At 38.0% G+C, this 14,856-nt stretch overlaps 1 protein-coding gene across 2 annotated transcripts in view; it reads right to left on the reverse strand.

Annotated features, from left to right (window-relative positions):
- Positions 1–14,856, reverse strand: part of LOC145979468 (A disintegrin and metalloproteinase with thrombospondin motifs adt-1-like) — a 183,514-nt gene that overhangs the window by 147,987 nt on the left and 20,671 nt on the right. The window contains exon 1 of one of the 2 annotated variants that reach the window (XM_083112383.1): positions 10,165–10,171. The exons of the other annotated variant lie outside the window; for it this stretch is intronic. The gene's annotated coding sequence lies outside the window, so the exon portion shown is untranslated. Of the gene's footprint in view, positions 1–10,164; positions 10,172–14,856 lie in introns of those variants that run through there. 2 annotated transcript variants of the gene reach the window in all.

A 14,856-nucleotide genomic window follows, 5' to 3' on the forward strand; every position in this document is an offset into this window, starting at 1 on the left:
GATATGCATTCGCCCGTACATTTGGGAGTTTTTACTCACGCATTGACTTTTCGAGCTTAATTTTTGCTTATTCTGGTTGTTTATTTTGAGATCAGGCTAATTCTGTTCAGTGTTAATCATTTTGCTTATTCTAAGTAGTAATTTTCTTCCTTATTAAATTAGTATTATCGGCAGGTTCGTAAAAAAATACCCTAAAAATTTTCTTACTTGCTTCGCTCGTAATGCTGCTCACAGTGTACAGTGCGATCCATGAGTATGACCGTGCAAATTGTCCATCACCATGCACTTTATTTGACCCAATAAGAGCTTCAAGAATTAAAAGAAAACTCGAAACAAACTGTTGACAACTTTTCTACCCGCATACATAAAAATCCATTGCTTAGAAACACATAGGATGTAAGAGAAAATTGAATGACACTAGTCGTGGACAATTTTCACGGTAATACTCATGGATCCCACTGTACAAGGGCGGATTGAAGGAAGGGGGAATAGAATGCTGGATGTGGCCTCTCCTAAAACCTGTAAAATTTTCACGGGGCACATTTGGTGATAATATTATGTACGAAAACGTTATTGGATTTTCTGATTGTCTTACCATTTGCTTCATGTTGTACTACGTTTCCACCCAATTTCTTGATGATGTGTTCATGTTTTCGTTGTGGGCGCCCATGAACAAATGTAGAAAAAGCTGGGAAAGAGTAAATATCACGGTATCCTGTGAAAGTATCCTCGCTTCGCTCGCAATTATCCGTGTTTCACGTCTTGATAAGATAGGACCTCCCCGATGGCGCAGTGGTAGCGTCGTCGCCTTGTAATCAAGGGGTCAAGTTCAGTATCCGGTGGAGACACATAGTGGTTCGGATCTCTCTTTGAACTGTAGGTCCAGTTCCGATTAGCCTTACTATGCATAAAGTGGACTTAAAACACCAAATCAACCAACCAACGAAGGTCAGCTGCTGCATTACCAAACACGAACAATTTTCTTCCTGTTGATTAATAACATCAGTTTTAAAAATAAAATCCTTAGTATTTGTATACTACTCTACGAGAGTTTTAATTATTTTAGTAAATTATTAGGAGATGATTCCGTTCATTAGGTGAATAGATCACTTTTCCACCAGCCCAAAAACTGCTTCTTCAACAGGAAAACGCGCAAATCGAGCGTCTCAATGGCAAAATTGGACGAATTTTGCTTCAAATTTATTCTCCTTCCAGCATATTCACAGGATTTGGCTCGTGCGAATTATTTTTGCAGGTGCACCATTTTAACGACGTTATTCTATTAGAAATACTACTGTATTGTCCAGTGGTGTATACCGAGTCCAAGATCTGGGCTATCTCATAATGTTACCTGGTCCTAGGCTATGAATAGAAATAAATTTACCAACTCCTAAGAAATCAGGTTGCCAACTCATAAGAAATCACGTTGCCAACTCATTAGAAATCAGGTTGCCAACTCATAAGACATCAGGTTGCCAACTCATAAGAAATCACGTTGCCAACTCATTAGAAATCAGGTTGCCAACTAATAAGAAATCAGGTTGCCAACTCATAAGACATCAGGTTGCCAACTCTCAATAAATCAGGTTGCCAACTCTCAAGAAATCAGGATGCCAACTCTCAAGAAATCAGGATGCCAACTCTCAAGAAATCAGGATGCCAACTCTCAAGAAATCAGGTTGCCAACTCTCAAGAAATCAGGTTGCCAACTCTCAAGAAATCAGGTTGCCAACTCTCAAGAAATCAGGTTGCCAACTCTCAAGAAATCAGGTTGCCAACTCATAAGAAAACAGGTTGCCAACTCCAGAATCAGCATCGTCATCTGACTGATATGAATAATATTATTTACAATTTCTGATCGATTTTTCTCCTGTATTTTATTATCTAGACTTCAGGCTTCGCAGGTAGCCTAGCTAGCCTAGAATATACGCTCCTGGTATTGTCTATTCCCTGTGCTGTAATAATTGTACTAAATATACTACATACGCATTGTAAATAATCCGATGCAATAGAAAAAAATATATATAATGTAAAATGTGCATTTCTAACTTGTCGCAGGAAGTGAATTTTGCACTTGCGAGATAAAATCCTGAAAATTGTGACTCTAATCATAGGAGGAGAATTTGTTGCAGAAGGCACTAAATTCTATTTTCCATGTCTACGGCCTTATGTATGAAACAATAATTGAATGAGCCATACGAACAAAACAGTTTTGTTTAAGACAACTGCAGGACAAATATTTGGTGTGCCCCACTGGCACTGCAGTTCAAATTTATTAAATTAAAGCAGGAAAGAACTCGTGAAAAGGCAAATGATAAGAATAAGAGCAAACTTCCCAAAAAACGACCCGCAAATACCATTTTTGTCTTTAAACAACTTCTAAAACGAAGGTAAAAAAAAAATATTTACGAAATATTTTCCTGTCTCCTCCCAGAACGCAGTTATGTAATATCTACCTTTACAATTCCAGACTCCTCCCCCCCCCAAAAAATCTGTTTATAGATATTTTATTTTCTGACATTTCAAATTAAGTATATCTAGCTAATCAATGTGCTAGCTTTCTGCGTGTCGAAAACTTACATTTTAAGATATAACTGTCGACCACTTGTTATTATATATTTATCAAAATAATTTTGAGGGGGATTATGATGAACGAATTTGGGCGGGACTGCGTCCAGGGCCTTGGGGGGGAGGGCAGGGCACCCTTGATGAGAATTATATATAACCTGTCGAAAAGAGCTTCCAACGCTAGTTTGTTTATTTCAGGATTTGAGTTGTCAACTGTAGTTAGTTACCTTACATGCAGTGATTTGTGACGGCACGTTGATACCGAGCATTTGGTAGAATTGTTTGCAAAAGTAAACCTTTGTGAAGCTTTCAGACTGAAGCGACTAGCAACATGCGACACGGGCCCCATCCAGTCTGTAGAAAAGCATTCGGCCTCCCCGATGTCGTAAAGGTGGCGTCGTCGCCTTGTAATCAAGGTATACCGAGTTCGATACCCGGGGAAGGCACATTGCACAGTGGTTTGGATTCCACTTTAAACTATAGGCCCAGTCCCGATTAGCCTTTCTGTGCATCAAGTGCAATTTGTCTCCATCCAGATATCGAACCCGGAACCAATGTTGCCACATGAAGGGAAATTTACCTTTTGGAGGGAAATTCGGACCGAAATTTTAATCAATAGGGAAAGCGAATTTCGATGAAAAATATCACAATTTCAGGGAAATTTTAAGACTTCTGACTTTACATTATTACAGTTTATTGTACGTCGCTTTTATGTGTATTCAGATAATTGTAACGATGACAATTAACGATTTAATGGATTCCTGACCATGATTTTAACCTGGGACATCTCACCAGAAAGCGATGAAGCTGACATGTATGTGAAAAATTTGGGCAACATTTTTTATTCATACGAACATGGACCAACATAAATTTTACTGCTGCTACTACTACTACCACTGCTAATAATAATAATTATTATTATTATATTTGTTTAGGTGAAGGAAAAAAATAGTCCAAAAAGAGAAATTTTGGCCCCTTGGAAAGGGAAATTGTGCCCTCAGATTGTGGCAACACTGCCCGTAACTACTTGATAACAAGGCGACGGTGTACCACAACACCTTCGGGTAAATATAAGCAAATTATAAAGTATAAGAGATTTGAACGATGGATGGAAATGATTCACGTATCACGGTTATATAGGTTAAAATTTACTGACACTAGCGTATACATTATTATTACATGTGTACACTATCATTTACAGGACACGCTTAAACAGAGAGGGAATATTTCTAAGAAGAAGGGAAATTTTTGCCACGTGGGAGGGAAATTCTTCGAAAACCTATTGCCATCACTGATGAAGCCGCACCTCGGTGCCACCGGTTGGCGAAGAATATCCACATGCTCACACATCCTGCCGCTTGCATGCCTAACGTCATGTCCAAGTGCTGAAACCGAACCACCGGCCCTCAATGATGAATGTCCTTGCTAGCTTCCGCCAGCCGCGAAATAGAAAAATATACAAGAATTCTTGCACATACACATACACGCAAGAGTGCACAGCTCACACAAAACAAGGACAGTTTCTGGTGTAGCTATCATAATTATTATATACTTATGATGATTATAAAATAATTATAAACTAATAAAAATAAATTTTATTCAAAATTTATCATAATCATCATCGGGGAGAATTTTCTGCTCGATCCACCAGATGTGAATTCAAGTACAACTGTTTTTATTACCATTTTACATTTCTTACAGTTAATGAACTTTACACAACTTGTTCGAGAAAAAGCCTTAATAGTTAAGGGGAAATTTTAGCCACAATATTTATGATGCGTGACTTTCCACATAAAATCTTATTTCCGAAGTTTTGAAAATTTATTTATTGCTATTGTGTGTATTCAACACTCCATTTTTCGATTTAACTTTTTTTTTTAAAAAAAATCGTTATTCTGTTCGAAAAGTAACTAACCGATGACTGATTGACGTCATTTACAATAAAAATCACAAGTTTTCTGAATTTTTGTAAATTGAGATGAACTATGCCAATTTCCAGGGGAGTTTGTTCGACGGACCTGCTGAACCCCCATAAGACCATGGTCGACACAAAAAAAATAATATTTTCAATTTTTCCTAATTTGCAAAAGTTTTGCTCAAGAAAGTCAATTAATTCTCAAGTTCATTTCCATATTTTTTACTAATGAATGATTAATACAAATAATTGTAAAACTGCTTCAAAGTCACAGAAATAAACTTCTAACTTTGTAATCAAAGGACCCCGGTTCGATCCCTGTGGAGATACGTTGCACAGTAGTTCCAATTCTACTTCAGACAGTCCGGATAGCTTATATGATAACAAATAGGAGCCTGTTTAATACAATAATATAATCGCGTACAACCTGAAATTTAAAAGTGAACGCAACAACGTACCGTATATCGCCTGCAAGTCTACATATTATATACACACCTCATGTATGCTTTTGTATTGTTATTTTACATTACTTTTGTGCCACTTATGACTAATCGAAACGATGTTTCTCATACGTGTGGCGTACTACGTCAACTTCATAGTTCATCCACCTTCGCGGTTAATCTGCTGACACAAATACGCGACGTAGAAAGCCCAGCACAGGAAACAAACAATTGACAATCATTCGGCTCCAACCTCCACCAAATAATGACGAAACATGCAGTTTATGGTCCACTTTTGAGGTCAGGAACACCACTCAACTTCTCGTCAATTTTTGAAACGTTACAAATTTTTCCCCAGCTTCCGCGTCCACCGGATAAGCCATATCGCGTGGAGAGTTGAACTCGACGCGTGGCCTTGTGGGGTGGTGGAGCATTTAACCAGCCGGAAGCGATGTTCTTCGAATGTGGAACACTTCCTGAGGTAAATTGGACGTTCAACGACCTGAAATTACTTTGTAACAAATACTCATTCTATAACAATCTGCGAAGTTTCCCAGTATGAAAAATAGTAGTGATAATGTTTTTTTCCATTTTTATTTTCGGATTTCTATGACGAAAAGGGACATGGATTTACATGAAGGCATCAAGAAGACTACAATTACTAATTTATTGGTTATTATTTCATACCTCTTTAATTTTTCAGTCAAAATAATGAAATTTTTGAATTCTTTCTACTGGGAAATATTTGTTGAGGGCGTACTCACAGATACGGTACAAATTTTGTAATTGCAATTGAAAAATACCCGTTTGCTAGGGTTTTTAAACGTTGCAATATTGCGTAGGTTTATCCAGACTGCTTGATCATGAGGAAGGTTACTTACCTTACAGGTCAATTTTCAGGGTGTGTTGGGGCTATGCGGGAAAAAAAGTGAAAATTGGTGTGATGAATATGGGGAGCAACAATATGTCGAACCGCTCTGTAGGGCGTACAATGAAACAATTTACAATCATTGACCACCTATCGGCTGTTTTCTAAAAAAATGTCATCTATTACTGAACCTTATCATTTCTAAGTTGAAAATAAAATGTATAACATGAAGTCTAATCTTATTCTTTAATTTTATTTTTTTCTTAGTTTAAGTAATTCTGCAACTACTTTAACTCCCCACATGGACTCTACAAATTACGTGGATATACTTAAAAAGCTACTTTAAACCATTACCATTTACTAGTGTATTACCAGTTAAGTCTATACTGGTTTTGTGGTGGTGAATATTCATGTGATAGATTGCAAGGGCTGTAAAACTCAAGGCAGGCTGTTTGGAAGTTTAATCATTGAGAAAGTTTAGTCAGATGGCAGAACCGATTACTTGAATCGTGACACCAATTTACTAGTAAAATTCAGTAGTTGCCTTAAATAGAAGTAGCATGATTACGTAAATGTGTTACAAAATTTATTGTAGGTATTTTTACGATAAATGAACAATATTAGTTTGCTTCGTGTACATTTTTAATGTGTATAAACACTGTCGTATGAGCATAGTTGTTGCAACGATCCGGTAGATGGCTCTAGTGGAAATCTCCTGAGCACAGATTACATGTACAGTGGGATCCATGAGTAGTACAGTGTAAATTGTCCATGACTATTTTCATTAATTTTTCACTCACATCCTGTGTGTTTTTAAGGGATGGATTTTTATGTATGCTGATGCAGAAGTTGTCAACAGCTTGTTTTGAGTTTTCTTTTAATTCTTGAAGCTCTTATTGGGTCAAATAAAGTGCACGAACATGGTGATGGACAATTTGCACGATAATACTCATGGATCCCACTGTACACTGGCCTCAACAAGTACTCCGGCAGTTTGTTTACAGTATATTTGCAGAAGATACAATTCAATATACAGGTGTATCAATGTACGCTGTATAAAACACAACTTATTACTAACTTCGTTGACCCTGTACAGTGGGATCCATGAGTTTTACCCTGCAAATTGCCCATCACTATGTTCGTGCACTTTATTTGACACAATAAGAGCTTCAAGAATTAAAAGAAAACTCAAAACAAGCTGTTGACATATTCTGCATACATAAAAATACATCGCTTAAAAACACATAGGATGGAAGAAAAAGTATGAAAATAGTCATGGACAATTGACACGGTAATACTCATGAATCCTACTGTACTAGATGGTAAATTTGAGATCCTAGTTTATTCTTGGTTCAGCTTTCATGATCATAATCTTAAAACTCGCGACTCATAACGATCACAATAGGTTTGTACTGTAGTCCTATATTGAGAATGGAGATTGCGGCCACAGCCAAGGTTAATTATCTAATAATATCCTGCCGTAAAACCAGACAGTAACAGATGTTTTGTAAAACACTTTCCGGCCATCCACGTGAAACGTTTTCTTGCATCACACGACAGTCTCACGCTCCTGTAGCACATCGGCGAGAAAGTGATAGTCATATTTTCTATCAGATTCCGCTGTCCTGTGACTTGTTCACAGTTGCCAGCTCCTCATAATTTTTGCCACCATTATGGCATGGGAATGTCCCAAGCTTCCTGCACTTGGGAAACGGAAGGTGATGTTTCATCAATCCCATCATCATGAAAGTGGTCCTTCTGTCTCTATGGATGCCCCACTATCTCTTTTGTTACAGCGCATGCATATTACTCACGACTTGCACAACTTCACAGCCGGTACAATTTTCCCAACGAATGGGTGAAACTTTTAAAACTCTGCTTCGCGTTGTCTCGTGCTTCAAGCAATAAGTAAAGCGTGGGAAACCACTTCATTATTTACATTATAATGCCTTTAATCCATTGTTGTGATGTAATTACAATGCTAATCAGTTGTCGTCGAGCTTACCTCGAACCAGTGACGGACATTTACTTGCTGACAATTCTACCAGCACAAAATGTACGCTAGTATACGTATGTTATATACAGTAGAACGTCGTTAATCCGGATCCTGTTAAGCCGGACTTCGCTTAATCCGGACAGGCAAAAGGAAAAAAAAAAAACCAGAATGCAAGGTTTTAAATGTGGCTAGAAGTCAACAAGAAAACTTCCCAAAGAAAAGGCAGTAAACCACTGATGAAATTTTGTTTTCCGCAGACTTTGTACTGTACTGTATAGTGTATTTATGCCTATGCCATTGAAATGCACTATACTAAAATTGTTTTGTTGCTATAAACGGAGTTTTAATGCACTTTCTACTGTTCTATTATGTTATTTCAGTTAATTCGGACTTTCGTTAAACCGGTCAACTTATCCCCCCCATTAGTCCAGATTAACGAAGTTTTACTGTAAATACATTACATTTAGTCTGGGTTTATCAGAAAGCGAAATATGTGATTTTAGTGCTGACAGGAACATTGTTCTGAAAACCAAGATCGACTAAAGTATATCATCCATGGATGATAATCAGAATTTGGCAAGTTCAAACGTTTCAAGATGTGAGCAAAGTCCCCTTACGTATTTTAAACTGTAGAAGCAGTTCCGATTAGCATAAAGTAGACTTTCTGCCACTTTTCGCTAATCGCGACGATGAGGATGAGCGATGATAAGAAGAAATTGATTCACGTCTCGCAAAGCACATTCATGTCCAGACCGGGATTGCCCAACCCAGGACCCCTGGCGTCGTAGCGTGCTGTGCTAACAACTCGGCCACAGTGGTCGGTTTATGAGACCGATACGACTCCTTTCTTTAGCTTACAACTATTATACAGTAAAACCTCGTTAATCCGGACTAATGGGGGATAAGTTGAACGGTTTAACGAAAGTCCGGATTAACTGAAATAACCTAAAAGAAAAGTAGAAAGTGCATTAAAACAAAACACGTTTATTATGGTGTATACATATAAAGGACATAGGCCTAAATACACTATACAGTACAGTACAAAGTCTGCGGGAAACAGAATTTCATGAGTGGTTGATTGTCTTTTCTTTGAGAAGTTCTCTTGTTGACTTCTAGCCACATTTAAAACCTTGCATTCTGTTTTTTTCCTTTTGCCTGTCCGGATTAAGCGAAGTCCGGATTAACGAGGTTTTACTGTATTTTGTATTCTTTTTCGTGGACCCAATAGTCTTCTACCTGAGATAATCAGTTTACCTTCGAACTGTGAAGACAAAACAGCAGCAGAGCTGCAACGGACGAAATTACCTACATACTGTTCGCCAATGAGTGAGTGTTGTGTTACATTGCGTTTGTGCGTTTTGAAAACGAAAACGCCTAACTAATGACATTAGAAAGTGATAGATATCCGTGCAAATGGAGCAGATAAACTGACGTTGATATGTCCCCACCCAGGAAACACGCACAGAAGTCCGCACTTTGGAAAAAGCTGCACTTGTTGAAGCATGCCTTATTATCATCAGAATGAGGGAGAACGATTTTGTTTCACTGCACGCGTGACATTCGCCTGATAATGGTTGATGTGGTTTGTTCAACACGCCTGCATCAATGGGACAGTTATCACGACAGGTCGACGTTCTCATTTTTTTCAGTGTGCGCAGATCTTGCTAAAGCAAGTCGGTCTTGAAAACAAAATTGTATTTCTGTGCAATTTCATTTCGTAATGAGGTGATTTGATTCGCAAACTCCCATGGTGGAATCTTAACCAAAATCATGTGATATGCTTCGACCTCGAGCTTCCAACGTGTCACGTCCGTGTTCGGCATATTCTTATTGAATGTGTCGATTTCAGTTTCTTCGGGCAGACTTTTAATCTTCCGAACTGTTTATTATAGATGATGAGTGTTTCAATAAATGCTTTTAGATCCTTGAGCAGGGTGCGAAATCATTTAAGACTGGTGCGGTGGGGGGGGGGGGGAGAAAGAACTTAATCTACAAACCCCCTACCCACAAACATACATATACATTATACGATATACATATTTATAATGTTATTAAAAGTAAAAATAAATTACTAAATTAAAAATATATTATTATTATTATTATTATTAATTACCGAAAAATAAATAAATTTGTTACTTTTAAATATATCTGATATGATAAAGTAGCAAACTACGTCCTTTACTAACTGGTTAAAGATGTTAATAAATTATGAAATAGTTGAAGTAACTAACTAACATACTCCCTAGCCTTCTTAAACCCGAAGGTTCATGGCTGCAGCAACACAGGCCTTCCATCTTTCCCTATCTTGAGCAAGTTCTATATACTCTTTTCCATCCCTACCGATTTCCCTTAGGTCCATCTCAACGTTGTCCCTCCATCTTCTTCTTGGCCTTCCTACAGGTCTCTTACCATCAGGTTTCCCAACAAGAATCCTGTAAACTCTTCTTTCCTCTCCCATTCATGCCACATGGCCGGCCCACCTAAGTCTTCTTGATTTAATTATTCTAATAATATCTGGACATGAATACAAATTATGTAGTTCTAAATTATGTAACCTTCTCCACTCACCTGTATCCTCATCCCTTTTAGGTACAAATATTTTCCTAAGGATATTATTTTCAAATACTCTCAATTTATGTTCCTCTTTCAATGTAAGGGACCAAGTTTCACACCCATATAATACTACAGGCAAAATTACTGTTTTGTATATTTTAACTTTTAGTTTCTTAGATATTAAACGAGAAGACAAAAGTTTATGAAGAGAGAAGTTACATGCATTTCCTGAATTAAGCCTACTTTTTATTTCCTCTATAATATAATTTTCATTTGTTAATATTACTCATAAGTATTTGAATTAGGAAACTGGTTCAAACGAGTTGTTATCAATAATTAGATTTTGATTATTACCTAACACTTGGTTTCGGACTGTAAGCATATATTTAGTTGAAGTGGTTTTATTATATATAAGTTTTATTAAGTTTTTGCTTTATGTTAATATAAATCAATTAGATTTCATAGTTATTATTGTTTTGCATTCTTGTTTTACTTTTATTGTGCGCACTGATGCAGATTTCTTAATGATCTCTTGAGAGAGAAAAAGCATTGAACACTCATAACTACACTAATTTGTGTATGTGTTCGATATTATTCTTAGTATTTAATTGAAATTAAAAGTAATTGTTTATCTTTTGTTTGTTGTAACAAAAACTCTCCCCCTGAAAATTTTTGGCGCGGGGGATTTTTGAGGCCATGATTGTTGGTGGGGGGGAAACCCCAGGATTTCCCATTCTGTTGAGAACAGCTGGTCTCTTCCACTGTCTTTCAGGATGTTTTTTGTGTATTCTTACTTTTTAATGTGTTGTAATTGTCCTTTACAACCCTGTATCTTAACCTTTCTCAAGGAACTTTCAAAACTCTTGACAGAATATAGACCTTACGAGTCAGATTACGTGCATGTATTCAGTCTAACATGCTACGAAATGTTACAAGAGTCAAATGAAACATTTAAAGTCCAATAAAAATTGTAGGGCAGACTGAATGCAGCTCAAATTAACATGAGGTATTAACTGTTATTTACAAAACGACCTTAAGGCTGCAACACTAATCAAGTGAGCTTCAAAACGCAATTTTTGTTATTTTAAAGATGGCGCCTCTTATACACACTTGCACCAGTGAAGAGCAGTGGTTTCTTGCCTCTGTCAGCCTAAAATCTACAGAAACTTCTCGGCAAATGAAAATTCAATCTCTCTGTGCATGCTTACCACACCAGCAAGTTTACTAATGGAGGAGAAATTTCGAGAATGACGTCAGTTTGCAGGCAGATGGATGGAAAGGCCTTCTCAGTGACTCATAGTCGAAAATACGTGTAGATGAGCAATAGGTCTGTGCTAAAATTCAGCAAACTTGTGCAACCCTACGTACAGAAATATGCTGGATAAGAAACAAAAACAATTTAAGGTTGTCATTTGACTCTCGTGGCCCCAAGGCGAGACAAGTTCGAGACGAAACCGAGAACGAGACAAACCTCTGTAAAATCGAGACAAGACCGAGATTCCCGCTGTGAGAAAAAAAATGTTTTTGCTTTTTCAGTCTACTTTATGCTCAGAAGAAGATTATAAAATGGCTGAAAACAGGACGAGAAGTAGTTTCTAGTAACAATATGATTGCTCGAAGTTCTTTCAACAATTGAATGAATAATTGTGCATAAGCTAGCCATAAATTAAAATGGTTGGGGACCTCTGTTTCCCATCTCTCTTTTTAATTCTCTCTGTTTATCCTTTTTCTTCTATTACCCACTATCTCTCCGTTAAACCCTCTAACTTTTTCTCTGTTTTTGCTTCCTTATTTTTCAATCTCTGCTTCCTCCCTATTCCCCCTTCTCTCTTTCTTTTGTCTATTTCTCATCATCTACTCTTGCTATTTCTCTTCCTTTCTCACTGGTCTTATTTCTCTCTCTCTCTCGCTCGTTCTTTTCAATCCCAGTTTCATCGTGTGTCTTCTATGGATCCCTATTTCTCTTTCCATCTGCATTTTTCTTCTCCCCCCCTCTCTCTCTCTCTCTTTCATTTATCCTTCTTATACTCTCTCCTCTCTCTCACTTATATCATTCCTTCCTTTATTTTTAGGAAGAGTGCATAGGAAGAAGATCCACGAGACGAGCTTACATCTAAGCATGTAAATGAGGTGCATTAAAAACTGGGCAAAACTGATCACCATGGAAGGGTGATTTCAAATTTGAAGAAACTCTGTACAATCACAGATAAGGGGGTTATTGGAGGCAATGGGTAGCAAAAATAAAGACGGAATTATACAGTATAGGGCTGGGATGGGTGTGGGAAGAGGAAATAGGGTGTCGTGGAAGAAGCGCACGTGGGAGGAGCGCACAGTGTGATCTGCGCACAGAGACAAAAAGATCGTGGGTGATCAAATGTTCTTCTTTCTTTCTTTGCAGGTGAATGCGAAATGAAAGTTATTATAACAATATAACAATTATAACAATAAGTTATTAAGACTGAAAATGTTATCTACTGGAGATGTGTAAAGGAACGCCGACTGAAGTGCAAGGGGCTACTAAAGGCAACATTAAACAACGACGTTTTGGAAAGAGAACCTCATCAGTGTGTTCCGAATGTTGCAGAGTTGGAAGTTGTAAAAACCATGTCTGTATGTAGGAAAAGAGCAAGGGAGGAACTGTCTACGCTAGTGAACGTCGTCTACAAAAAGGAATTTGGGAAATTGACGAATAGAGGTTATGAACTAGTTACTGACGTTCCAAAATATGATAACGTAAAACCCTCTTTCTCTTTGTGTGAAATACGTAGGAAACCACTGGGAACAACCCAAAATCCGATTGGTAGTTCCGAAATCTCCTGGATGAAAATGTGTTGAGACTTTCTGACGGGACGAGCTTTCTTATGCTTGACCTGACAGTGAACAACGAAAAGAAATGTCTGGTGTTTGCAAGTAACAGTGGCAAGAAATTATTGACATCTTGTGATTCTTTCTACCTTGACGAAACATACTATGCGCTAATCCCACTAAGACCCGAGATCCTATGCGCTAGTCCCACAAAATCTTGCTGTGCGCTGATCTCACGTGCGCTCCTCCCACGTAATCGGAAATAGAGGGGAGAAATGATATGCAGATAATAGGGGCCATACGTGCCAGATTGTAAGACGTTACCAAACAGAAAATTTTGGCAGAATGCGACGCAAAAATATCGTTGACATCAGTGAAAATAGTGGATACGGATCGAGAATGGGGAAGGATGAACTACGTAGATTTGTGTGGGGCAAAAGAAAGGTCAGGATTAGCCTGGTTCAGACTAGTGGATGGGCACAAGTTAAACTAAAACGGGAGGACAGGAGCGTAGAATGCCCGTTATGCGGCGAAGACGAGACGAAATTTCACATTCTCCTCCAGTGCAAAGAAACAGGGGAGGCAAGACAAAAATATATCAGGGAAATAAATGAAGATAACATTGAGAATATAATGACAAGCGTTATTAGGAGGGAGAGACCGAGAGGGGGGAGGCGCAAATAAGGAATCTCGGAAATTTCCTACACTACGCCTGGGTAAAGAGAGCAAAGAAGCTCAGTGCGGATAACGAACATGTGTGAAGGGGGGGGGAGGGTTACTAAATAAATAAATTAATAAATAAATGTGAGAAAATTAGTGTTGCCCACGGGACGAGACGGGACAGGCTTTTAAAAATTCGAGACGAGACGAGATTGACCATGTGTCATAAGACAAACGAATATTTTCGAGACGAGACAGCATTTCCACGAGACTCCACGAGACGAGACAGGCCAAAGTCTCGTCTCGTGGGCAACACTAGAGAAAATCTAGGAATCACTCAGGTAACAGTGCAAGTATAGGGAAAGAGTTGAAATGAAATAGTGTTTGTGAACTCCCAAGCAATGTGAATGTGGAAGCAGACTCAGAGGAGGAAGGAAGGGTGTAGGGAAATTGTACTAAATTTTTTCACTTGTATGGTATGTATAGCTGTAAAGGCTCATACTTGAAATAAATTCAATTCTATTCTATTCTAGTCAAATTACACAGATATGAGCTATATCCAGCGTAGCTCGGGATGAGAGAATTGGTATCACACAAGCATCTTAGAAAAATATTGCTGTGGAAGCTACAGTCCTGCAGATACCGGATATCTTCTTTAATTGCCGCATTCCGGGAAGTGTTACCTTGGTTGCATAACCCATGTACTTGAACTACAGGATTTTTATCGTGGCTTGGGAAGATATGCATGGGATGGTTGCGAGTCAAGGATCAGGAAGGACTAATTAAAGGGCTACAATGTAGTTTTCTGAAGTTCAATCTTTGAATGTAAGATCACTTCCCAAAGTGTTCTCCTCAAATCCCAAGAAAACCACAAACTAAGTATTTTCTGTACAGATTTCTCTTCACAAATATGAACAGATAAAAGCTTAATGCATAGAGGTGGACCCGTTGAAGTTTCTTGTGTTCGGGAATTTGCGTGTGACTAAGTTGGAATAATTCCAAATTTGCACACAATCGTCTGTTCTGGAGTGACTTTTCTTTCTCAATTAAG

Source organism: Lepisma saccharinum, chromosome 26 (assembly GCF_977018435.1).
Source record: "Lepisma saccharinum chromosome 26, izLepSacc3.1, whole genome shotgun sequence".
In the NCBI taxonomy this organism is placed as follows: Eukaryota; Metazoa; Arthropoda; class Insecta; order Zygentoma; family Lepismatidae; genus Lepisma; species Lepisma saccharinum.